The sequence below is a fragment of the Pseudophryne corroboree genome, chromosome 8 (assembly GCF_028390025.1).
Source record: "Pseudophryne corroboree isolate aPseCor3 chromosome 8, aPseCor3.hap2, whole genome shotgun sequence".
NCBI classification, from domain to species: Eukaryota; Metazoa; Chordata; class Amphibia; order Anura; family Myobatrachidae; genus Pseudophryne; species Pseudophryne corroboree.
In genome coordinates, this window is record NC_086451.1 from 48,369,683 (window position 1) to 48,395,995 (window position 26,313).

The 26,313-nt window shown below is 47.9% G+C and overlaps 1 protein-coding gene across 3 annotated transcripts in view; it reads right to left on the reverse strand.

Moving 5' to 3' along the window:
- PNCK (pregnancy up-regulated nonubiquitous CaM kinase) overlaps positions 1 to 26,313 on the reverse strand; it is a 155,891-nt gene that overhangs the window by 83,844 nt on the left and 45,734 nt on the right. The gene's annotated exons all lie outside the window — the stretch shown is intronic.

Consider the following 26,313-nt stretch of genomic DNA (forward strand, 5'->3'; position numbering starts at 1 on the left):
CAAATCTTGGAAGTGAACCCGAAATTGCAATAAATGTAGCTGGTAAATCATTAAACTTTCTTGTAGATACGGGGGCGGCCAAATCAGTGATAAATTCGACAGTGGGCATGAGAACCACTGGTAAGACAATTCCAGCCATAGGGGTAACGGGAGTAGTCCAGCATTACCCTGTTAGCAAACCAGCCGAGATTACAATAGGGCCTTTACATACCAAGCATTCCTTTTTGCTGGCTGCATCGGCACCGACTAATCTCCTGGGAAGAGACTTATTGTGTAAAATGGGGTGCGTCATTTATTGTACTCCTGAAGGTGTATTCTTGGACATACCTGAGAATCACGCTCAGGAAGTGCGAGACATGCTAGACTCCCCATCAAAATTAATGTCACATACCATTATGACAAATAGGACTCCATCCCAAGTAGAAGAAATGACATCCCAGATACCAGAGTCACTATGGACTAAAGACGGACAAGACACTGGATTGATGGCAAACGTAGCTCCAGTAGTTGTGCAAGTAAAAGATGGTAGGATAGCTCCAAAAATCCCACAGTACCCTCTGAAGCCAGAGGTGGAGTTAGGAGTTTACCCAGTAATAGAGCGCTTGCTACAACAGGGCATTCTGGTAAGAACGTCCAGCACTGCCAATAGTCCCATCTTCCCTGTGAAAAAGAGTGGGGGGAGGGGTTACCGGCTAGTGCAGGATCTAAGGGGGATTAACAAAATAGTTGAGAGTCAGTTCCCCGTAGTGCCAAATCCAGCTGTCATCCTTATGCAAATCCCTCCCACTGCAAAATTTTTCACTGTTATTGACCTCTGCTCCGCTTTCTTTTCGGTACCTCTGCACCCTGACAGCCAATATTTGTTTGCATTTACATACAGAGGAGTCCAATACACATGGACTCGATTACCACAAGGTTTCATAGACAGTCCAAGTATATTTTCCCAGGCTTTGCATGATTGTTTACAGTCTTTCCAACCAGAGAGTGGATCAGTATTAATACAGTACGTGGATGATCTACTACTGTGTTCTGATTCAGTGGAAGCATCCCTGAAGGATACGAAACAGCTCCTGTTTCATCTTTCAGACACAGGACACAAGGTTTCCAAAGACAAGTTACAATTATGCCAAACTAGGGTAAAATATTTGGGACACTGTCTAACACAAGGACTGAGACACCTGACCGCTGATAGAATTCAAGCAATTAGAGACATGACTCTGCCACAAACCCAGCAACAGATCAGAACATTTTTAGGAATGTGTGGGTATTGCCGTAACTGGATCCCAGGGTTTTCCATTCTAGCGTTACCTTTGCAGGAGATGGTCTCCTCAAACAAACCTGATCGGATTTCGCATACAGACGAGTCCGAGATGGCATTTGAGAGACTTAAACAGTGCCTAACGCAGGCACCAGCATTAGGTATGCCAGACTATGGGAAACCCTTTGAGCTGTACGGAACAGAAAGTGCTGGTTGCGCGGCAGGCGTCTTAACCCAAAAGCACGGTGATGCCAGCAGGCCAGTAGCATACTACAGCGCTCAGCTAGATACGGTAGCGCGATCCCTCCCCACATGCTTGCGAAGCGTTGCTGCAATAGCATTGCTAGTAACGAAAAGCGAAGATGTAGTGCTAGGTCACAACCTCACAATTCATACACCACATGCAGTGTCAGCCTTGCTAAATTCTGCCCAAACCAGGCACGTCTCATCAGCGCGGTTTACAAGATGGGAATTGGCACTAATGGCCCCCGTAAACATCACCATAAGGAGATGCAGTGCATTAAATCCTGCAACATATCTCCCAGGTGTGCCTGGACAGGCACAAAGGGTGGAGGATGAGAGTGGTGGGGAAGGAGAATTTAATACAAAGGAGGACACACATGATTGTATGGAATATTTGACCCAAAATTTTACCGCAAGGCCTGACATCAGTGACAACCCACTGGAAGATGTAGATCTAACTTTCTACACGGACGGTAGTTGTCACAGACAGTCAGACTCTGGAGACTTGTGTACTGGATACGCAGTCGTAGATGACCAAGGCACCATAGAAGCGGAACCGCTAGGCCCACCTCACTCAGCCCAGGTTGCTGAACTGGTCGCCCTAACCAGAGCATGTGAATTGGCTAAGGGCAAATCAGCCAATATCTACACCGACTCTAGATACGCATTCGGGGTAGTCCATGATTTCGGAGCCCTATGGCGCCTCAGAAATTTCATGACGGCAGCTGGTACACCGGTAGCGCATGCAGCTCACATCAAAAGGCTTCTAACAGCGATACAGGAACCCGACAGAGTGGCTGTTATCAAGTGTAAAGCACACACATATAGCCAGGACCCAGTATCACTTGGTAACAGCCGAGCAGACGAAGCAGCTAAGTTAGCAGCTGGTACCCCCAGACAGACAGACACCACACAACTGATGGTATTTAATACCATCAACACACAGAAGTTGTATGAAATGCAAAATTTGTGTTCCACACAGGAAAAGGCAGTCTGGAAGGCGAAGGGATATGGCCAGGAGTCCTCAGGACTCTGGACGGATGGACAAGGTAAACCGGTGGCCCCCAGAGCATATCTTCCATGTTTAGCTGAGGCAGCTCACGGGCTGACTCATCTGGGCAAGGAAGGAATGTGCAAGTTGGTAAGAGCATATTGGTGCGCCCCAGGATTTTCATCTCATGCAAGTAAGAGAGCAATGTCATGCCTTACATGCTTGAGAAAGAATATCGGAAAGGCAATACCAACAGAACCATCTCATATCCCACCTACAGGCGGTCCTTTTCAGGTAATACAGATTGACTTTATTCAATTACCCCCTTGTCGAAATTTGAAATATGTACTTGTTTGTATAGATGTGTTCTCAAATTGGGTCGAAGCATTTCCTGCGGCCACAAATACCGCTATGTTTACTGCTAAGAAAATTGTGCAGGAATTTGTATGTAGATATGGTATCCCTAGAATAATTGAAAGTGATAGGGGTACCCATTTTACAGGTGATGTCTTTCAAGGAATGTGTAAGTTGATGGGAATTGATAGCAAGCTGCACACTCCATACCGTCCACAGGCGAGTGCGAAGGTGGAAAGAGTGAACAGCACTATTAAAAATAAACTGAGCAAAGTTATGGCAGAGACAGGATTGACATGGCCAGAAGCTTTACCCATTGTACTGTACAGCATCAGAACCACTCCCAGGTCCCCTCTTAATCTGTCTCCCTTTGAAATCTTGTTTGGTCGACAACCGCATGTTATGATTAACCCTCAGGATGATTTGAAGTGTAACAATGAAGTGACTGTAAAGTACTTGATTAACATGAGTAAACAGCTAAGGAATCAAAATGATAATTTGAAGTTGGTGATTCCTGATTTACCAGATAGTAATTGTCATGACATTGAACCTGGGGATTATGTAATGATACGGAATTTTCTACGCTCAGGTTGCCTTATTGACAGATGGGAAGGACCATACCAAGTCTTATTGACTAGCACTACAGCATTGAAAGTTGCCGAGAGAGAGACTTGGGTTCATTCGTCCCATTGTAAGAAGGTTGCTGATCCAGAGAGGTCCCGTGATAAGGAACAGACGGTAGAGGAAGTTGTATCACTGGAGTGTCTGTTCCAGGAGGACTGAGGCGGCACCTGAGCATTGAGAATCACAAGATCAAAAGCAGTTGTCGATTCCCTGATCCCTTTTATTGTTTTTCTCCACTTCCCATCCCCTCTCCCTCAAATTATTTTTTCCCCCTTCTCATTCTTCTTCGTTTCCTCCTAAGATGGACTTGCCTCAAGAGACTGTGATCCGGATTTTCCTGTTGACCATGATGTTGACCAGAGCAGTCTGTTCCGGCGAGAGTACCATGGAGGTCGAGAGAGGTTCTGGAATGGGTTCTGATGACAGAGATGGAGGCGTAGTTTTCCGAGAACAACATAATCAACAAGCAAAGGCGAGTATCAGAAAACGATCCGATAACATAGACCATAGAAGGAATTGTGAAGGATTGTTAGCTGAAGAAAACTGTATCTGTAGGCTCTGTGACAATGTGGTTGAGGATGGGTGCATCAAGAAATGCCAATCCAGTTTTAATATCCACATGGACCGGCATCCCTTGAGTGACTATCACTCCTTAGTGGGTAGTGTGTTAAATCAAACAGATTATTGGGTATGCTCTCAAGTACCTCAAGGTCATAGCAAATCAGGACTAGTACCATTTCCTTTAACGATAGGTGAGGTACTTGAGCTAAGTGGTGGGAGGCCGGTGGACAGGAGGTTTAATATCTCCAGTCCTCCTAGTTTGAAGCTCCACCAATATCATGTGGATAGATCCCTAATATGTTTTAACATTTCCAATCCCCGAAAGCTGGGAAATTGGGAAGTGTCATGGAGTAACCAAACCATGACCTTTTCATATAGAGCAGATAGAATGCCTACAGATACAGAGCTTATACGCCACATAGCCAGTAGAGGAAAATCTTTCCGATATAGGTATACCCTAGGAAGTAGGATTACGAGAGTTGGAGAGGTATCACCAGGATACTGTGCACATATCGTACAAGCTGATACGTGTACTAGACAGATGGGAGAATTAGGGTTAGGAAATTTCACATGGAAGATGTGTAATATGGTTATGTCCTACTCCGTCCCATATGTTCTCCCCGATGATGCATATTTCATATGCGGGAGGAAGGCGTATAAGTGGCTTGCCCCAAACTCTGAAGGATTGTGTTATATTGGAAAAGTACTGCCTGAAGTAATGACTGTATCACATGCCAAAATGAAAGATATACACCGTGTTGCCCAAGCTCCTTATACTCATACTCATTACGAGCACGTAGTTAAACGGCACCTGATAGAAAGAACAGAGCATCCGGCCTCTGACATGATCCATGAATCCACCGGGATTCAGTTTCTAATCGCGTTAGACATCACTCGCACCGCCAGAGGAGTGTTGAATTATAAATACATATCTGCGCTCGCAAATTTGTTAGATAATATCACAGAAATGTATGATGACACGTTTAGGTATTCTGGAAGAGAACTTCAAGCTTATAAAACAGAACTGGTTCAGCATAGAATGGTTCTCAATTATCTCACGGCAGTGACAGGTGGATATTGTGTCACACTGGCAACGCAGTACGGCGTGAAATGCTGCACATATATAACAAATAGTACCGAGGACCCGGTCGAGGTCATAGACCAAAAGATGGACGATATTCTCCAACTGAAATGGGAATTTCGCAGGAGACACAATCTCACTCTTGCTGCTGTAGGTAATGAGCTGACTAGTTGGGTGTCATGGTTGAACCCGCGAAATTGGTTCTCTGGTTTAGGAGAATGGGCTCAAGGAGTCATAATGGATGTTGGGAAGTTTCTTCTATGTATCTTAGGTGTTGTCATAACGATTGGCTTGATATTTAGATGCGGTCAGGCTTTAATGGAGTGCAAACGTAGTACCAGGGTAATGAGTCTAAGGAGTGAGGAAACTGTAATTCCAATGGATTTGATTTATGACCCAACGGTAGAAACAATGATGTGATGAAAATGCGATTATACGGTCCGTTTCTTTCACCTGTTTTTCCGTTTTCTCCAAGGTAAAAAGACCCACTTGGACGAGGAATTTGACGAGCCTGTATACAGACAACTGATGGATTAAAGAAGAAGTTTTGACAACCTTATACACAGATATTTGATGAACTATGCCATAGACCCCCAGTTTCCCTAGAAATTTTAAAATTACGCTAGCCCAACACTTTTGTAAGTCTATGGACATTGACAAAGCTTTTTGCCCACACGCCTTTTGGCAAAAGCACAAAGAAGACTGCATTCAACAGACACCGAACAAGACTTCAACCGACAAATGTTCATTAACCTGACATAGAATACCACTGCATTTACCGTAATTATGTCTTTTCTTCATCTCTACAACCTTCAGGTAATTACACACATAGTCGATAGAGAATACAGGCACAGATATCAGCAATCACATATTCCCCCATTCATGTATCATCAACTAAAATGTGCTCCCCATTTTGTTACAACCACAGCCGAAAAGAGCTCGGTAAAGTTTGACAGCCCACCCACAGACCCGTACCACGGGATAAGAAGGAATTCAAATGTATACTTCGCAATACCTCGAAGCTTGATTTAAAACACGTACGGCACGATGATACATGACCCCCAAACACGGATTCATACACACATGCTTCTGCTATCTCACTAGGTCATACCCTTTTCCTACCTTCTCCTCTCCTCCCCTACCCAACCATGGAAATGTATTTACACTTGACATATATTTTTCTCTTTTTGAAATGTTTTAGGAAGTGGCAGTTATTGTTGACTGCCAAAGGGTGGACTGTCAAAGTCAGAAAAATATCACGATGCACACTGCCATATTTGCACCTCATACAGGTCCGCACTGCGCATGCGTGCGCTCTCCCGTGCGTGCGCATACTCGCTGTTGCGGGCACCCGCAGGCGCACGGTATGTGCATTTACGGTAGAGTTTATGTGTTCGTAGCGTGCGACTCAATCGTTACATATTTTCACCATATAATGTATTTTGTAGATTATGGTCCCTTTGATAGAATCTGAAAGTTTGGTTAATGTAGCATGTTCATGGACAGAGAAATCCCTCTTTGTTTGATACGAAGGGTCAGACAGGAGTAATACAGTGGTGTTTAGTATCCATCGGAAGAATATTTAATTAGCAATATTCCGGTGTTGGTTTGAAGCGAATTAATCGCTTGTGCGAATAGTTATGGACATAAGAAGTTTATGTCCATTTACTATTATTTGCACTTACTTATCCATGCGGCGGGAAACCTAGTTTCCCACCCACCTGAGCAGTTGGAAATTGTCACAGCCCACCTGTATGAATCAACCTATGACCTTTTGTTATAATGCGAGGAGGAATTCCTGTGTCCAATGAACAATGAGATTGTAGGGACCATTGAATTGTATTGTGTGTGGGGCATAAATAGACAAGCCGATCACATCCAGCTCACTCTTCAACGGTTCTCATTGCTGATAATCGGGAGCTGGATGTCCAGAGGCGCATGCGATCGTTCCCCTTTGTGCGTAAGTTTTCTCCGCAATCATATTGTCTTTCTTGTTGTTCTGAGCCATATCTCTCTCTCTCTCTCTTCTCCTCTTTTCTCTCGTATTCTCTTAAACGTAATAGTATTGTATTGTATTTCACGTGTAGTTTTCTGGTTAGGTAGTCTATGTTATATTGTAGTGTATGACTTGTACTGTATTATTCTTTTTGCAAGTATAACATTCATATAAGGCGTTAGACCCTAAGCCCGGTAGTTGTGTATTTCTTATAGTGTTAAGTATTCACAGAGCGTCAGTGACGCTCAAACAGCTTTTAAGTTAATAAGGTTACACTGTGTTGCATCTACACCCTATCTCTACACTAAGGTTTTACTGCACATTACATTGTTTATGGTTTAGATATAAAGGTTTAACATAGTGAGCGTCTGCGCCGCTGGTGATCTCCTCGTGGTCCCGAGCGTCCGCTACGCTATAGCGAACCATTACGTTAGTCAGCAGCCAATAGCGTGCCTGCCTGTGATCTCTTGGCCGTGAGCGAACGTGACGCTTGAGCGTCTCGACCTCGGCTAAGCGATTGTTACGCAACGTGCGTACCCTTACGGTACTCCATACGTCAATAGCGTACAGTGTTCAAAGGCCTCTTAAAGGGTTTTAAATAAGATAAATATTTAGCTTTATCACCTCGTAGCAGTGAGTCTGTTGCCAGCAGATCTCACTGAAAATAAAAAACCTAATAAATACTTTCTTTACTATGAGCTCAGGAGAGCCCCTAGTGTGCAACCAGCTCGAGCCGGGCACAGATTCTAACTGAGGTCTGGAGGAGGGGCATAGAGGGAGGAGCCAGTGCACACCAGTAGTCCTAATTCTTTCTTAGAGTGCCCAGTCTCCTGCGGAGCCCGTCATGGTCCTTACGGAGTTCCCAGCATCCACTAGGACGTCAGAGAAAATTGAATTAAAAAAAACAACTCATGCCGACCTTTTCTCATGTCGACCTAGAATCCCTGTTGACCTAGAAACCATGCCAACTTACTTACTGTCGACCAATAGTGGTCAACCTAGTGTTAGGGTCTCCTGCCCTGTGCTGCCACGTCGTCATGGCAACCGGGAGACAAGTGCTAGCGGAGTGACCTGAGCGCAGCTGATACTCCGGTTCGGGTCTTTTGCTGTGCAGTGGTTATAGGCTCTGTGCATGGCAGGGGATCCGGTGCTGGTTTTTGTGCTCACAGTCTGTGAGGTCTGAGTGGGGCGTGGACAGCACCTGCTTTATAAGGCCTCTTCTCAGGGTAAGCAGATGCTGCTGAATCTTTGTTGGTTAGTCAGTTTCTGAAAGTTAGCCAGTACTGTGTAGCTTTGTATTTGTTTGTTGCTTACTGCAAATAGGCCTGGGGATTTGGTATTACACTCTGCCAATCCAGACCTAGCAGTAAGACTGGAGTCAGTCGTTTAGCTTGCTGGGGTTCTGTTACTACTCTGTGAACTTAGCAAGTTTGCGGCTGTATTCTAAGACTTGCCTGTCTAATCCTGTCTCACTGTGCTAGGTGTCAGGGGTCAGTTTAGTGGCAGTAAGCTGAACCTGTGCACTGCAAGTGAGAATTAGGATTGTGGAGACTCTCCTTGTGTCTATCATTCCATCTCTGACCAAGGAGTTTACTGCCACACCCGTTGGTAACCCTTTAGGGTTTTGCTGTTGCCCTTAGCAACAGCATTTCGGGTTCTCTACGTATTAAAACACAACATCTTGCTTTTCCCATCTGAGCAGTTCTAATACAAGGGAGATACCCAGTTCCTTAGCCTCTGGGCTTCTCTGTTCACTTTGTGTGTATTTAGTTAACCTATCACCTTCTGTGTACATTATGTCATATTCCCCAGTCTGTCTGTAAGTCCATTTGTTTTGCATAACAGTTCAAACACCAGTGCATTCCTGCAGGCACTGGAGTGCATAACAGTCCTGACACCAGTACTTTCCTGCAGGCACTGGTGTGCATAACACCTAGAGACCGGATACCGTATAAACAGATTAAACCGTACATTGGGGGTCATTCCGAGTTGATCGCTCGCTGCCGTTTTTCGCAGTATAGGGATCAGGCTAAAAACCGGCTGTTGTGCGCATGCGTACGGGCCACAGGGCGCAGGCGCCAAGTACTTTCACACAAAACTAAGCAATTATACACAGGGGCCAGTGACGCTATTCAGTTGCTCTGCTGATCGTTGAGTGATTGACAGGAAAGGGGCGTTTCTGGGTGGTAACTGAGTGTTTTCCGGGAGTGTGCTAAAAAACGCAGGTGTGTCAGGGAAAAACGCAGTAGTGGCTGGAGAAACGGGGGAGTGGCTGACCGAACGCAGGGCGCGTTTGTGACGTCAAACCAGGAACTAAACATTCTGCAGTAATCGCAAGGTAAGAGTAAGTATCGAGCCACTCTGAAACTGCATGAAATTTTTTAGTAGCAGAACTGCTAACCTTTCGTTCGCTATTCTGCTAACCTAAGATACACTCCCAGAGGGCGGCGGCCTAGCGTTTACACTGCTGCTAAAAGCAGCTAGCGAGCGATCAACTCGGAATGAGGGCCATAGATTATTCCAAGGACGCATTACTAACAGCAGAATATACAGTATTAGCCCAAATGGAATTGCCTATGATGGGAACAAGGATACACGGTGTAGTGCGGCCTTTTCAAGCACCTCTACTCAAATTAAACTTCACCATTTCCTATTTATGTCTTACATACAAAACATTAGAGATGAGCGCCTGAAATTTTTCGGGTTTTGTGTTTTGGTTTTGGGTTCGGTTCCGCGGCCGTGTTTTGGGTTCGAACAGCGTTTTGGCAAAACCTCACCGAATTTTTTTTGTCGGATTCGGGTGTGTTTTGGATTCGGGTGTTTTTTTCAAAAAACACTAAAAAACAGCTTAAATCATAGAATTTGGGGGTCATTTTGATCCCAAAGTATTATTAACCTCAAAAACCATAATTTACACTCATTTTCAGTCTATTCTGAATACCTCACACCTCACAATATTATTTTTAGTCCTAAAATTTGCACCGAGGTCGCTGTGTGAGTAAGATAAGCGACACTAGTGGCCGACACAAACACCGGGCCCATCTAGGAGTGGCACTGCAGTGTCACGCAGGATGTCCCTTCCAAAAAACCCTCCCCAAACAGCACATGACGCAAAGAAAAAAAGAGGCGCAATGAGGTAGCTGTGTGAGTAAGATTAGCGACCCTAGTGGCCGACACAAACACCGGGCCCATCTAGGAGTGGCACTGCAGTGTCACGCAGGATGTCCCTTCCAAAAAACCCTCCCCAAACAGCACATGACGCAAAGAAAAAAAGAGGCGCAATGAGGTAGCTGACTGTGTGAGTAAGATTAGCGACCCTAGTGGCCGACACAAACACCGGGCCCATCTAGGAGTGGCACTGCAGTGTCACGCAGGATGTCCCTTCCAAAAAACCCTCCCCAATCAGCACATGATGCAAAGAAAAAGAAAAGAAAAAAGAGGTGCAAGATGGAATTGTCCTTGGGCCCTCCCACCCACCCTTATGTTGTATAAACAAAACAGGACATGCACACTTTAACCAACCCATCATTTCAGTGACAGGGTCTGCCACACGACTGTGACTGATATGACGGGTTGGTTTGGACCCCCCCCAAAAAAGAAGCAATTAATCTCTCCTTGCACAAACTGGCTCTACAGAGGCAAGATGTCCACCTCATCTTCACCCTCCGATATATCACCGTGTACATCCCCCTCCTCACAGATTATCAATTCGTCCCCACTGGAATCCACCATCTCAGCTCCCTGTGTACTTTGTGGAGGCAATTGCTGCTGGTCAATGTCTCCGCGGAGGAATTGATTATAATTCATTTTAATGAACATCATCTTCTCCACATTTTCTGGATGTAACCTCGTACGCCGATTGCTGACAAGGTGAGCGGCGGCACTAAACACTCTTTCGGAGTACACACTTGTGGGAGGGCAACTACGGTAGAATAAAGCCAGTTTGTGCAAGGGCCTCCAAATTGCCTCTTTTTCCTGCCAGTATAAGTACGGACTGTGTGACGTGCCTACTTGGATGCGGTCACTCATATAATCCTCCACCATTCTATCAATGTTGAGAGAATCATATGCAGTGACAGTAGACGACATGTCCGTAATCGTTGTCAGGTCCTTCAGTCCGGACCAGATGTCAGCATCAGCAGTCGCTCCAGACTGCCCTGCATCACCGCCAGCGGGTGGGCTCGGAATTCTGAGCCTTTTCCTCGCACCCCCAGTTGCGGGAGAATGTGAAGGAGGAGATGTTGACAGGTCGCGTTCCGCTTGACTTGACAATTTTGTCACCAGCAGGTCTTTCAACCCCAGCAGACCTGTGTCTGCCGGAAAGAGAGATCCAAGGTAGGCTTTAAATCTAGGATCGAGCACGGTGGCCAAAATGTAGTGCTCTGATTTCAACAGATTGACCACCCGTGAATCCTTGTTAAGCGAATTAAGGGCTGCATCCACAAGTCCCACATGCCTAGCGGAATCGCTCCCTTTTAGCTCCTTCTTCAATGCCTCCAGCTTCTTCTGCAAAAGCCTGATGAGGGGAATGACCTGACTCAGGCTGGCAGTGTCTGAACTGACTTCACGTGTGGCAAGTTCAAAGGGCATCAGAACCTTGCACAACGTTGAAATAATTCTCCACTGCACTTGAGACAGGTGCATTCCACCTACTATATCGTGCTCAATTGTATAGGCTTGAATGGCCTTTTGCTGCTCCTCCAACCTCTGAAGCATATAGAGGGTTGAATTCCACCTCGTTACCACTTCTTGCTTCAGATGATGGCAGGGCAGGTTCAGTAGTTTTTGGTGGTGCTCCAGTCTTCTGTACGTGGTGCCTGTACGCCGAAAGTGTCCCGCAATTTTTCTGGCCACCGACAGCATCTCTTGCACGCCCCTGTCGTTTTTTAAAAAATTCTGCACCACCAAATTCAAGGTATGTGCAAAACATGGGACGTGCTGGAATTTGCCCATATTTAATGCACACACAATATTGCTGGCGTTGTCCGATGCCACAAATCCACAGGAGAGTCCAATTGGGGTAAGCCATTCCGCGATGATCTTCCTCAGTTGCCGTAAGAGGTTTTCAGCTGTGTGCGTATTCTGGAAAGCGGTGATACAAAGCGTAGCCTGCCTAGGAAAGAGTTGGCGTTTGCGAGATGCTGCTACTGGTGCCGCCGCTGCTGTTCTTGCGGCGGGAGTCCATACATCTACCCAGTGGGCTGTCACAGTCATATAGTCCTGACCCTGCCCTGCTCCACTTGTCCACATGTCCGTGGTTAAGTGGACATTGGGTACAGCTGCATTTTTTAGGACACTGGTGACTCTTTTTCTGAGGTCTGTGTACATTTTCGGTATCGCCTGCCTAGAGAAATGGAACCTAGATGGTATTTGGTACCGGGGACACAGTACCTCCAACAAGTCTCTAGTTGGCTCTGCAGTAATGATGGATACCGGAACCACGTTTCTCACCACCCAGGATGCCAAGGCCTCAGTTATCCGCTTTGCAGTAGGATGACTGCTGTGATATTTCATCTTCCTCGCAAAGGACTGTTGAACAGTCAATTGCTTACTGGAAGTAGTACAAGTGGGCTTACGACTTCCCCTCTGGGATGACCATCGACTCCCAGCGGCAACAACAGCAGCGCCAGCAGCAGTAGGCGTTACACGCAAGGATGCATCGGAGGAATCCCAGGCAGGAGAGGACTCGTCAGAATTGCCAGTGACATGGCCTGCAGGACTATTGGCATTCCTGGGGAAGGAGGAAATTGACACTGAGGGAGTTGGTGGGGTGGTTTGCGTGAGCTTGGTTACAAGAGGAAGGGATTTACTGGTCAGTGGACTGCTTCCGCTGTCACCCAAAGTTTTTGAACTTGTCACTGACTTATTATGAATGCGCTGCAGGTGACGTATAAGGGAGGATGTTCCGAGGTGGTTAACGTCCTTACCCCTACTTATTACAGCTTGACAAAGGGAACACACGGCTTGACACCTGTTGTCCGCATTTCTGGTGAAATACCTCCACACCGAAGAGCTGATTTTTTTGGTATTTTCACCTGGCATGTCAACGGCCATATTCCTCCCACGGACAACAGGTGTCTCCCCGGGTGCCTGACTTAAACAAACCACCTCACCATCAGAATCCTCCTGGTCAATTTCCTCCCCAGCGCCAGCAACACCCATATCCTCCTCATCCTGGTGTACTTCAACACTGACATCTTCAATCTGACTATCAGGAACTGGACTGCGGGTGCTCCTTCCAGCACTTGCAGGGGGCGTGCAAATGGTGGAAGGCGCATGCTCTTCACGTCCAGCGTTGGGAAGGTCAGGCATCGCAACCGACACAATTGGACTCTCCTTGTGGATTTGGGATTTCGAAGAATGCACAGTTCTTTGCTGTGCTGCTTTTGCCAGCTTGAGTCTTTTCATTTTTCTAGCGAGAGGCTGAGTGCTTCCATCCTCATGTGAAGCTGAACCACTAGCCATGAACATAGGCCAGGGCCTCAGCCATTCCTTGCCACTCCGTGTGGTAAATGGCATATTGGCAAGTTTACGCTTCTCCTCCGACAATTTTATTTTAGGTTTTGGAGTCCTTTTTTTACTGATATTTGGTGTTTTGGATTTGACATGCTCTGTACTATGACATTGGGCATCGGCCTTGGCAGACGACGTTGCTGGCATTTCATCGTCTCGGCCATGACTAGTGGCAGCAGCTTCAGCACGAGGTGGAAGTGGATCTTGATCTTTCCCTAATTTTGGAACCTCAACATTTTTGTTCTCCATATTTTAATAGGCACAACTAAAAGGCACCTCAGGTAAACAATGGAGATGGATGGATTGGATACTAGTATACAATTATGGACGGGCTGCCGAGTGCCGACACAGAGGTAGCCACAGCCGTGAACTACCGCACTGTACTGTGTCTGCTGCTAATATATAGACTGGTTGATAAAGAGATAGTATACTCGTAACTAGTATGTATGTATAAAGAAAGAAAAAAAAACCACGGTTAGGTGGTATATACAATTATGGACGGGCTGCCGAGTGCCGACACAGAGGTAGCCACAGCCGTGAACTACCGCACTGTACTGTGTCTGCTGCTAATATATAGACTGGTTGATAAAGAGATAGTATACTCGTAACTAGTATGTATGTATAAAGAAAGAAAAAAAAACCACGGTTAGGTGGTATATACAATTATGGACGGGCTGCCGAGTGCCGACACAGAGGTAGCCACAGCCGTGAACTACCGCACTGTACTGTGTCTGCTGCTAATATATAGACTGGTTGATAAAGAGATAGTATACTCGTAACTAGTATGTATGTATAAAGAAAGAAAAAAAAACCACGGTTAGGTGGTATATACAATTATGGACGGGCTGCCGAGTGCCGACACAGAGGTAGCCACAGCCGTGAACTACCGCACTGTACTGTGTCTGCTGCTAATATATAGACTGGTTGATAAAGAGATAGTATACTCGTAACTAGTATGTATGTATAAAGAAAGAAAAAAAAACCACGGTTAGGTGGTATATACAATTATGGACGGGCTGCCGAGTGCCGACACAGAGGTAGCCACAGCCGTGAACTACCGCACTGTACTGTGTCTGCTGCTAATATATAGACTGGTTGATAAAGAGATAGTATACTCGTAACTAGTATGTATGTATAAAGAAAGAAAAAAAAACCACGGTTAGGTGGTATATACAATTATGGACGGGCTGCCGAGTGCCGACACAGAGGTAGCCACAGCCGTGAACTACCGCACTGTACTGTGTCTGCTGCTAATATATAGACTGGTTGATAAAGAGATAGTATACTCGTAACTAGTATGTATGTATAAAGAAAGAAAAAAAAACCACGGTTAGGTGGTATATACAATTATGGACGGGCTGCCGAGTGCCGACACAGAGGTAGCCACAGCCGTGAACTACCGCACTGTACTGTGTCTGCTGCTAATATATAGACTGGTTGATAAAGAGATAGTATACTCGTAACTAGTATGTATGTATAAAGAAAGAAAAAAAAACCACGGTTAGGTGGTATATACAATTATGGACGGGCTGCCGAGTGCCGACACAGAGGTAGCCACAGCCGTGAACTACCGCACTGTACTGTGTCTGCTGCTAATATAGACTGGTTGATAAAGAGATAGTATACTCGTAACTAGTATGTATGTATAAAGAAAGAAAAAAAAACCACGGTTAGGTGGTATATACAATTATGGACGGGCTGCCGAGTGCCGACACAGAGGTAGCCACAGCCGTGAACTACCGCACTGTACTGTGTCTGCTGCTAATATAGACTGGTTGATAAAGAGATAGTATACTACTAATATTATATATACTGGTGGTCAGGTCACTGGTCACTAGTCACACTGGCAGTGGCACTCCTGCAGCAAAAGTGTGCACTGTTTAATCTTAATATAATATTATGTACTCCTGGCTCCTGCTATAACCTATAACTGGCACTGCAGTAGTGCTCCCCAGTCTCCCCCACAATTATAAGCTGTGTGAGCTGAGCAGTCAGACAGATATATATAATATTATATATAGATAATAGATGATGCAGCACACTGGCCTGAGCCTGAGCAGTGCACACAGATATGGTATGTGACTGAGTCACTGTGTGCTGTGTATCGCTTTTTTCAGGCAGAGAACGGATTATAAATAAAACTGGTGGTCACTATCAGCAAAACTCTGCACTGTACTGAGTACTCCTAATGCTCCCCAAAATTAGTAAATCAAGTGTCTCTCTAATCTATTCTAAACGGAGAGGACGCCAGCCACGTCCTCTCCCTATCAATCTCAATGCACGTGTGAAAATGGCGGCGACGCGCGGCTCCTTATATAGAATCCGAGTCTCGCGATAGAATCCGAGCCTCGCGAGAATCCGACAGCGTCATGATGACGTTCGGGCGCGCTCGGGTTAACCGAGCAAGGCGGGAAGATCCGAGTCGCTCGGACCCGTGAAAAAAAACATGAAGTTCTGGCGGGTTCGGATTCAGAGAAACCGAACCCGCTCATCTCTACAAAACATACCAGCAACGTAAAAGTCTGATCCCGGAAGTCAGGATACCAACGCCGAAATCCCAACAGCCGACAATGTCGCCAGCCGGAATCCCGGCTAAACAGGACTATGGCCCTCATTCCGAGTTGTTCGCTCGCTAGCTGCTTTTAGCAGCATTGCACACACTAAGCCGCCGCCCTCTGGGAGTGTATCTTAGCTTAGCAGAATTGCGAATAGAAATTTCTTAGCAGTTTCTCAGTAGCTCGAGACTTACTCCTACACTGCGATCAGTTCAGTCAGTTTCGTTCCTGGTTTGACGTCACAAACACACCCAGCGTTCGCTCAGACACTCACCCGTTTCTCCAGCCACTCCCGAGTTTTTCCCAGAAACGGCAGCGTTTTTTCACACACACCCATAAAACGGCCAGTTTCCGCCCAGAAACACCCACTTCCTGTCAATCACACTACGATCACCAGAACGAAAAAAAAACCTTGTAATGCCGTTAGTAAAATACCTAACTGCATAGCAAATTTACTTGGCGCAGTCGCAGTGCGAACATTGCGCATGCGCAGTTAGCGGAAAATCGCACCGATGCGAAGAAAAATAACGAGCGAACAACTCGGAATGAGGGCCCATGTCCCACTCGTGGGTGTCCACGAAAACCCATAGAGTGGGAATAGATCCTGTGCAAGCCAACGTGCCCTCACCAAGCCCGCAAGGGGACTCTTTGCGCTCGCCCAGCTGCTGCCATTCTGGCGGACGGGATGCCGCTGTCGGGATATGGACAGCCGGCATCCCACCCGCCGGTAAATCATACTTTACCCCCTAAATAGTGCTATCATTTCAACTAAAGCAAGGACAAAGAGAGTTACCGCTGTTTGGTAAATATTTACAGCATTGCATCGCCCACAGTGGAATACGGGGAAGTAAGGGTGAGGGATAAGTAGGTATCACCCAATAACTGATTTCTTGGCAAAAAGATCCTTGCTACAATTCAGATCCCTTTATCTGTGGAGAATGGGAGAAATCGGGGCTATCACTCGTTTTTATAGGGGAGGGATTCTTATGATCCCCCTCCGCTGACCCTGCTGACACATGTGCAGACTGATGGCTACACGTGCAGTAAGCGCGTCGACGCTAAACCTGGAAGCAAAGTGAAAGCGGTTGACTGCATTGCGAGTTGGGGGTGACATTTTATATGTGGTTGTTGGTAAATATGAAAATTAGCAAGAAAAGCACTGATCCATCCAGCTTCAGCTCTTCCCACGGGGAGATGTCAAGTTTTGCCCTCTTAGAGTAATCCCGTCATCTTGACAAGGACCTCCAATTCATATACACCATGGGCCTAATTCTGACCTGACCGTAGATGTGCTAAATGTAGCACATCTACGATCAGTGTCCCTGACACGTGGGGGGACGCCCAGCACAGGGCTAGTCCGCCCCGCATGTCACTCCCTGCCCCATAAGCATTACACAGTGGTGATGCTTTTGTACTTGAAGAGTAGCTCCCAGCCAGCGCAGCTCCTGCACACTGACAGGGAGCTACCCGTCGCTGCGAGGGTTACAGCGGCTGCAAGGATCCGTTCGCACGGGCGTTCGCAAGAAGATTGACAGCAAGAGGGCGTTTGTGGGTGGTAACTGACCATTTTCTGGGAGTGTTTGGAAAAACGCAGGCGTCTCCAAACGTTTGTAGGGAGGGTTCCTGACGTCAATTCTGGTCCCGGACAGGCTGATGTGATCGCAGCGGCTGAGTAAGTCCTGGGCTACTCAGAGACTGCACAAAATCTGTTTGTACAGCTCTGCTACACATGCGTTCTCACACTTGCAAAGCAAAAATACACTCCCCTATGGGCGGTGACAATGCGAACGCAGGACTGCAAGAAAAAAACCCTTAGCGTGTGAACGGGTATGAATTAGACCCATTGTCTTCTCTGTGACCATAATCTTCTGCTTGGGTTGGTGATATCATGAAGTGAACATTTTGCATGTGCAAACACTGTGTTCTAGTGCCATAGGAAGAGCTGGAAGATAAGGGGGATAATGCAAGGGGGGGGGGGGGGGGGGGGGGGCTAATGTTTTGCAAGTGTGCGAACGCATGTGTAGCAGAGCTATACCAATAGATCTTAGGGGTCATTCCGAGCTGATCGTAGCTGTGCTCAATTTAGCACAGCTACGATCAGGCACTCAGACATGCGGGGGGACGCCCAGCACAGGGCTAGTCCGCTCCGCATGTCAGTGCAGCCCCCCTCCCCCGCAAAAATGCAAAAGCATTGCACAGTGGCGATGCTTTTGCATTTCAGGAGTAACTCCTGGCCAGCGCAGGAAACTCCTCGCTGCCTGGGTCACAGCGGCTGCGTGTGACGTCACGCAGCCGCCGCGGCCTGCCCCCCCCCAATGGTTCATCCCAGCCCACTCCCGCCCAGCGACCGCCTCTGCCTGTCAGTCAGGCAGAGGCGATCGCTGCAATACAATGGCCTTCAGCCACCCAGCATGCGCCGGCGGATCCGACCCGATCGCTAAGCTGCGATAAACTGCAGCGAGCGATCGGGTGGGAATCACCCCCCTTGTGCAGTCTCTGCGCAGCCCAGGACTTACTCAGCCGCTGCTAACACTTCAGCCTGTCCGGGGCCGGAACTAACGTCAGACACCCGCCCTGCAAACGCATGGACACGCCTGCGTTTTTTCCAACCACTCCCAGAAAACGGTCGGTTGCCACCCACAAACGCCCTCTTCCTGTCAATCTCCTTGCGAACGCCCGTGCGAACAGATCCTTCGCACAAACCCATCGCTGAGCGGCGATCCGCTTTGTACCCGTGCAAGATGCGCCTGCGCATTGCGGCGCATACGCATGCGCAGTTTAGGCCTGATCGCCCGCTGTCCGAAAACGCAGCCTAGCGATCAGGTCTGAATTACCCCCAAGGATCCACGTACTCTCGCTCCCTAGTAACTGTTCCAGGCTGCGTCTTTCCAAGCTACCCGCTTGTGACTTCCTGCTCTTCTGAAGGGACATCCGCCCCCTCACTGTATGCTCCCAACCTGCCCACGCTCCCCGCACTAACTAGCAGTCCTCCTCGTTAGCAGCGTAGACTGGCATCATCTCCCATGGACGACTGCACTGCGTGGGTGGAGGAGGGCAGTGACAACGGCACCCAGCCGGGCTGACATGATGGCAGGCACATGAGGCGGAGGAGGATAGATATTGGACTAATCAGCTGTATTTCGGTGGAGGAAGAAAGACATTGCGTTACACAGAATCCTGCTGATTCCTATGATCAGAGCTGCCTCACGACGCACGCTGCTTACTGTAGATGCCTTGTACATCACCTAAGCACGGATGACTGGCCTTCCTCCCCTCCCCTGACACATCGTGGGCAGAAGAAGATAATTAAGACAGCAGGAGAATGGGGGACGACGACGACGACGACACAGAGCAAAAAAATATATGTTCAAGCCAGTAATAAACTGCATTTCCTTTGATGAGAAGTCGGAGAGTGATGCTGCGGCTGCAGCTATTCTCTCTCCTTGGAACAAGCCAGCACAGGTGTATAGGGCTCTTACTGGCGCCAGCTATATGCTGCACTTACAGTACCATCCGACGCGCTGATTTTTTTGTTTGCAGCCCCACGTACAAAAATCTACAAGGTCGGGCTAGATTGTGCCGAAGGGGAGAGTTGTTGGACCAGTGGGAGTGTTTGCATGGGGTCACAGCAGCAACTCGCTCCCCCTCGTGTCTAATTGGGTTGAAAACTTGGAGAGAGATAAAGCGCTGAGAGATCACTTATCAACCCAATCAGCCCCTAATTGTAATTTCTCAAAAACATGGGGAGATGTAGTAAAGTTTGGAGAGAGATAATGTGGAGAGAGATAAAGTACCGCTAATCCGCTCCTAACTGCTATGTTACAGGCTGTGTTTGAAAAATGACAGCCAGGAGCTGATTGGTTGGTACTTTATCTCTCTCCTCTTTATTTTTCTCCAAGGTTTCATACATCGCTTCCAGAATGTCTATATAGCCCACATATATTCAGACATGTTCGGGAGAATGACCGCAATTCCTATGCTGGGTGATATACCGCCATTTGAGCAAACGGCCGATATATTGTGAGCCCGCTGGCGGGTATGTACACCCGATATGTATGTGAATGATGCCGTTCACAGACATATCGCGAAGACAGTGCAGCACAGCTGATGGCTGATATATCTAAATATATATCAGTGCATATGGCTCTGTGTACGGGGGGGCCGCCGACCACCCGTACACTTGCTGCAGGGGCTGACGTCACAGCAAATTCAAATGCATGCCCCACTCAGTGGCCTGACCGACACCTAGGGCCTAATTCAGATCTGATCGCTAGGCTGCGTTTTTTGCATCCCTGCGATCAGGTAGTCGCCGCCTACAGGGGGAGGGGGAAATGGCTGTGCAGGGGTGCGATCGCATGTGCAGGGGTGCGATCGCATGTGCAGGAGAGCTACGTCTCTGCACAGCCCAGGACTTACTCTTTCAGTGCGATGATCGGGGCCGGAGCTGACGTCAGAAACCCTCCCTCCAAACGCCTGCTCCCTCCTGCGTTCCTCCGGACACTCCTTAAAAACAGTCAGTTGCCACCCACAAACGGCCTCTTCCTGTCAGTCACCTTGCGATCGCCCGTGCATACGCTTTTCTCACACCATTCCGGCGCTGCCCGGCGCTCCCCGTCACTGCGTACCATTGCAGTTCAGACCTGATCGCAGGCTGTACGAAAACGCAGCCTAGCGATTAAGTCTGAATTAGCCCCATAGAGCGGCCGATCGGTAAGTGTGTATAGTTACCTGAATTGACCGCTCTGTCAGCACAACGCCAGGTCCACTGACATGTCTGTCTGGTGTGTACCCAGCCTAGGTTAATTAAATAGAACCCTAAAGTCCTATTTATCTGGCTCTTACTGGTGCCGCTGCGTGTATCACTGTCCTGTCAGCTGCTGAAGCATGGGAAACATCACTCTGCTTGTCTATCATCTTCTATAAGCCCGCCCCCCAACTCTTACTGGCCCACAGCAGTCTCTGGGGATGGGCTTATATAAAATGATAGACAAGAAGAGTGCTATCTCCCGTGCTTCGTTCTGCTGCTTGTAACGGGAACGGAGGGGAGGACAGGCCTCCGCTTGGCTCCTCCAACAGGCCCAGGTAAAGAGTTCCTGCTCCCCTCATCTACATAAATGTATTACACAAGCACGATATGTTTCTAGTGAGTAACTAACCATACCAGATCACCCCAAGAAGCTTGCAGCTCTGAGAGACAGTCCTTGGGCAGAATCACCTTCCACTACACTGCAGCTAAGATCACCGTTGAAAGATCAACGCGGCAGATGTGCAGTGCGACTCAGACTTGTGCGCAGTGGCAAAAAAAATCGCTCCAACATCAATACTGTGTTCATCTCTTAATCAGATCCACAGACTGTAAAGACTGATTTGTATCTGATATTGCCAACTATAAGATACTGGGATGGGGCTGGAGAGACAAAAGGAGGGATGAGCCAGTGGTAAACCAGCCTGTAACTACCGTTGAAGGATGGAATCAGTGGTGGCTCCAGAGGTTGGGCTGCAGCACAGTCCAGAATTCAAATGGGAGGCACACCAACTGCCACCTCACACCACTGCCACACCAACTGCCACCCACACCACTGCCACACCAACCACTGCCACCCCGCACCACTGCCACACCAACTGCCACCCCACACCACTGCCACACCAACTGCCACCCACACCACTGCCACACCAACTGCCACCTCACACCACTGCCACACCAACTGCCACCCACACCACTGCCACACCAACTGCCACCCACACCACTGCCACACCAACTGCCACCCACACCACTGCCACACCAACTGCCACACCAACCACTGCCACCCCACACCAACTGCCACCCCACACCACTGCCACACCAACTGCCACCCACACCACTGCCACACCAACTGCCACCCCACACCACTGCCACACCAACTGCCACCTCACACCACTGCCACACCAACTGCCACCTCACACCACTGCCACACCAACTGCCACCCACACCAGTGCCACACCAACTGCCACCTCACACCACTGCCACACCAACTGCCACCCACACCACTGCCACACCAACTGCCACCCCAACCACTGCCTAACATCGCCATCCGGGGCTCCCCTACATTTCCCAAATTTGCCTGCTAAGCACTTGGGTCTGAACCATTGCCCAGCCTGAATGGGGTGACATTCAATATTCAGTGACAGAATTGTGTAGTGGATGTTATAATGGTAAGGGGTCACTGTAATGTGGCAGAATACAAACTGGAGGGCACTGTAATGTGGCAGACTATGAACGGGCACTGTAATGTGTCATAATCTGATCTGCTCATTGTAAAGTGGAGGGCACTAAAATGTTACATAATAAGAACTGGGGCACTTTTATGTGGCACAATGTGGCATGGAGGCACTACAGTGTGGCATAATAAGAACTGGGGCACTGTGATGTAACATAATTTGAACTGGAGGGCATTCTAATGTGGTACAGTATGAACAGTGGCAATGTAGTCTACCATAACATGAGCAGAAGGCACTGTAATCTGGCATAATAAGAACAGGGGGGCACCGTGATGTGCCATAATATGAATTGGGGGCACTGAATATCATAATGTGAATTGGGGGTGCTGTGGCATAATGTGTACTGGCAGCCCTACAATGTGGCATAATGTAAACTAGGAAACTATGAAGGTTCATTAAAGAAACTGCTAGGTGACTACTATGGGGCATACTATCAACTAGGTCACTAGTATGGGGCATACTATCAACTAGGGCACTACCATGGGGCATCATATTACCTAGGGCACTACTTTGGTTAAGAAAATGAACTAGGGCACTATAACATTCATAACTGCTGCGGAAAGAGGTCTCACTAGAAGCACTGGGACAGGGGCCCCTCCAATATGTTGCTATGGGGCTCACAAAGTTCTGGTTATGCTCCTGGTGTAGACTGCCTCTTCTAGTTAAATAAACAGGTATTTATAATGTCCTTTGTAAATTCCGGAGGGTTTCTCTCTCTGGTTGTCTCTTCAAATAACTCTACAAAGGATTCACAAGAGTTCCCATTCAGTTGCGTCCTGCCTATCCTGGTAATCAGTAAATGCAGTTGGAGGGACACAGGGAAAAGATGAAAATAACAACGGGCAGGATAAAGGTTCTGCAGCCATAAAGTGACAGACAACAGGAGAGTGCGTGTGTGACAGCTGTGTGAACCTCTCTCTGCTCCTGTCCCTCACAGCGTGTTCCAACTGCCACATTCTCCATACAGGACAGGCCATGCTCACATGCCCCCTCCTCCACTAACATGTCTTCCCTGGGCTGGACGCTTGCATGTCAGGCTTTGTCTTCATGGGCAATCTTCGTCTTCATGAGATATTTCATTTATTTCATCCTCTACTCTCACACAAGGGTTAATAAACTATGTTAAGCCTGACATCAAGCACAGATATTCAGAACTGAAGGATGAGAATTCCCACACTGTGCTCAGAAAACTGACAGTGGGGCTAATTCAGACCTGATCGCAGCAGAAAATTTGTTAGCTAATGGACAAAATTCTGGGGCTAGACATGATCGCTAGCAGGCGATTTTTGCACTGCTGCGATCAGATGGTCGCCGCCTACAGGGGGAGAGTATTTTAGCTTTGCAAGTGTGCGAACGCATGTGTAGCAGAGCTGTACAAACAGATTTTGTGCAGTCTCTGCCCAGCCCAGGACTTACTCAGCCGCTGCGATCACTTCAGCCTGTCAGGGGACGGAATTGACGTCAGACACCCGCCCTGCAAACGCATGGACACGCCTGTGTTTTTCCAAACACTCTCAGAAAACGGTCAGTTGCCCCCCACAAACGCTCTCTTCCTGTCAATCTCTTTGCGATCGCCCGTGCAAATGGATTCTTCGCACAAACCCATCGCTGAGCAGCGATCTGCTTTGTACCCGTGCGACGCGTCTGCGTATTGTGGTGCATACGCATGCGCAGTTTAGACCTGATCGCCTGCTGTACGAAAACGTAGCCTAGCGACCAGGTCTGAATTACCCCCGGGTGCACTGCAGGTGTGGCAGATGTAACATGTGCAGAGAGAGTTAGATTTGGGTGGGTTATTTTGTTTCTGTGCAGGGTAAATACTGGCTATTTTATTTTTACACCGTAATTTATATTTCAGTTTGAACACACCCCACCCAAATCTAACTCTCTCTGCACATGTTATATCTGCCCCACCTGCAGTGCACATGGTTTTGCCCATTAGAGAACAATTTTGCTGCTGCGATCGGTTCTGAATTAGACCCTATATACTGTGTATATATATATATATATATATATATCACTTGCAAAGCCCCCAATTCTCTACCATTTCCATCTGTGACCTTATCTCTCTTCACACTCTCCCCACCCTCTTCGCTCCACAAATGAATGCAGCCTTTACTAGAGTACCAACTGATTAATCCCTCCCGCCTCCATGATTTTGCCCTTGCTGCTCCCTACCTCTGGAACTCTCTCCCTATCAGACTCTCTACAAAATTTCAAACGGACTCTTAAGACCCACTTCTTCATCAAAGCCATTCAGCTCTCGCACTAACCCACTGCCATATGCTCACTGTCTACCCCATCTGTGTCACCCCTGTCTGTCTGCCCCTCCCTTTTACAATGTAATGTTATCACCTACTCCATACTCCCAACAACGACACCTAACCCTTCTGCTTACTTGAGTGTTCGGACCGCTGATGCTGCAATGTTTATATACCATGTCCTCGTCATGCAATGTCTTGTACTGTAAGTCACTGTTCCCTTGCTCCTTTGTTCAAGTACTTTGTTAGGCGCTGCGAACCCTTGTGGCGTAATTTAAATAAAGGATAATAATAATAATAATATATAATCCATATTTACACTTACATTTTTATATCTATTACTGGATGTTTATATCTTTATCTTTCTAATGCGTAGGTATGTAAAAAAAAAAAAATCTGGAGGAATATCTGACAAAGATGTACTACAGACTACTGACTGCGCATTTTGACAATGATAAATAGATTTAATTACTGGAATGGAAAAACAAAGGAATAATCTTACTGGTTTTCTGTTTTACATGCCACAATTTGACATACAGTATATCGTCTATGATGTCACCAATTTACATAAAAAGAACGCGCATCTTTACAGCGATATAGTGGGCTAATTCAGAGGCGGTCGCAGATGTCCGGTGGAATCAGCCAATGTTTTCTGAATGAGCATGCATCCAAATCTCACTGCGCATGCATCCCGATAACTGATGCAATTTCAGTGGGTGTTTCTGGGTGGTAATGGGGGGGAGGAGTTGCGGGTTGGCAGGCCAGACACGGATATGTTGCGAACAGCGTCCATAAAATATAACGGTTTCCAATACCATGGTTTCTGCTGTCTGAGGCTGCCCTGCCAGAGATGAGCAACAAGAAGCTCTTTCCAGCAGCACTACCCTTGCCCAAGTCCGGGAATATAACTGCCTGGATGGACCATTATTCTCACCGCTCCACTCCACTGAGGGGGTCAGACTTGATCGTAGATGTGCTAAATATAGCACATCTACGATCATTTTCACAGACATGTGGGGGGACGCCCAGGACAGGGCTAGTCCGACCTGCATGTCAGTCCCTGCCCCGTCACTGAAGTGCAAAAGCATCGCACAGCGGCAATGCTTTTGCACTTCAGGAGTAGCTCCCGGCCAGCGCAGCTTTTGCATGCTGGCCGGGAGCTACTCGTGGCTGCCCGGGTCCCAGCGGCTGCGTGTGACATAATGCAGCCGCTGCGGCCCGCCCCCCACGCGGTCCTGGCACACCTACGTTGCCCAGCACGTGCCCCCAAAATGTCCCTTCCCGGCACAGGTACCAAAGCATCACACTGCGGCGAAGCTTTTGTACCTGAAGAGTAGCTCCCTACCAGCGCAGCTCCTGCGCACTGGCGGGGAGCTACCCGTCACCCTCCGCGTCGCAGTGGCTGCGTGTGACATCACGCAGCCGCCGCGGCCCGCCCCCCGCACGGTCCGGGCACACCTGCATTGCCCGGCCCGTGCCCCCAAAATGGCGGCCGAACGCCCAGCAAACGCCTCTGCCTGTCAATCAGGCAGAGGCGATCGCTGGGCTAAGATGCCGATCGCATCTTTGGCATGAGCCGACGCACTGCGGCGCCTGTGCAAACGCAGTTCAGACCTGA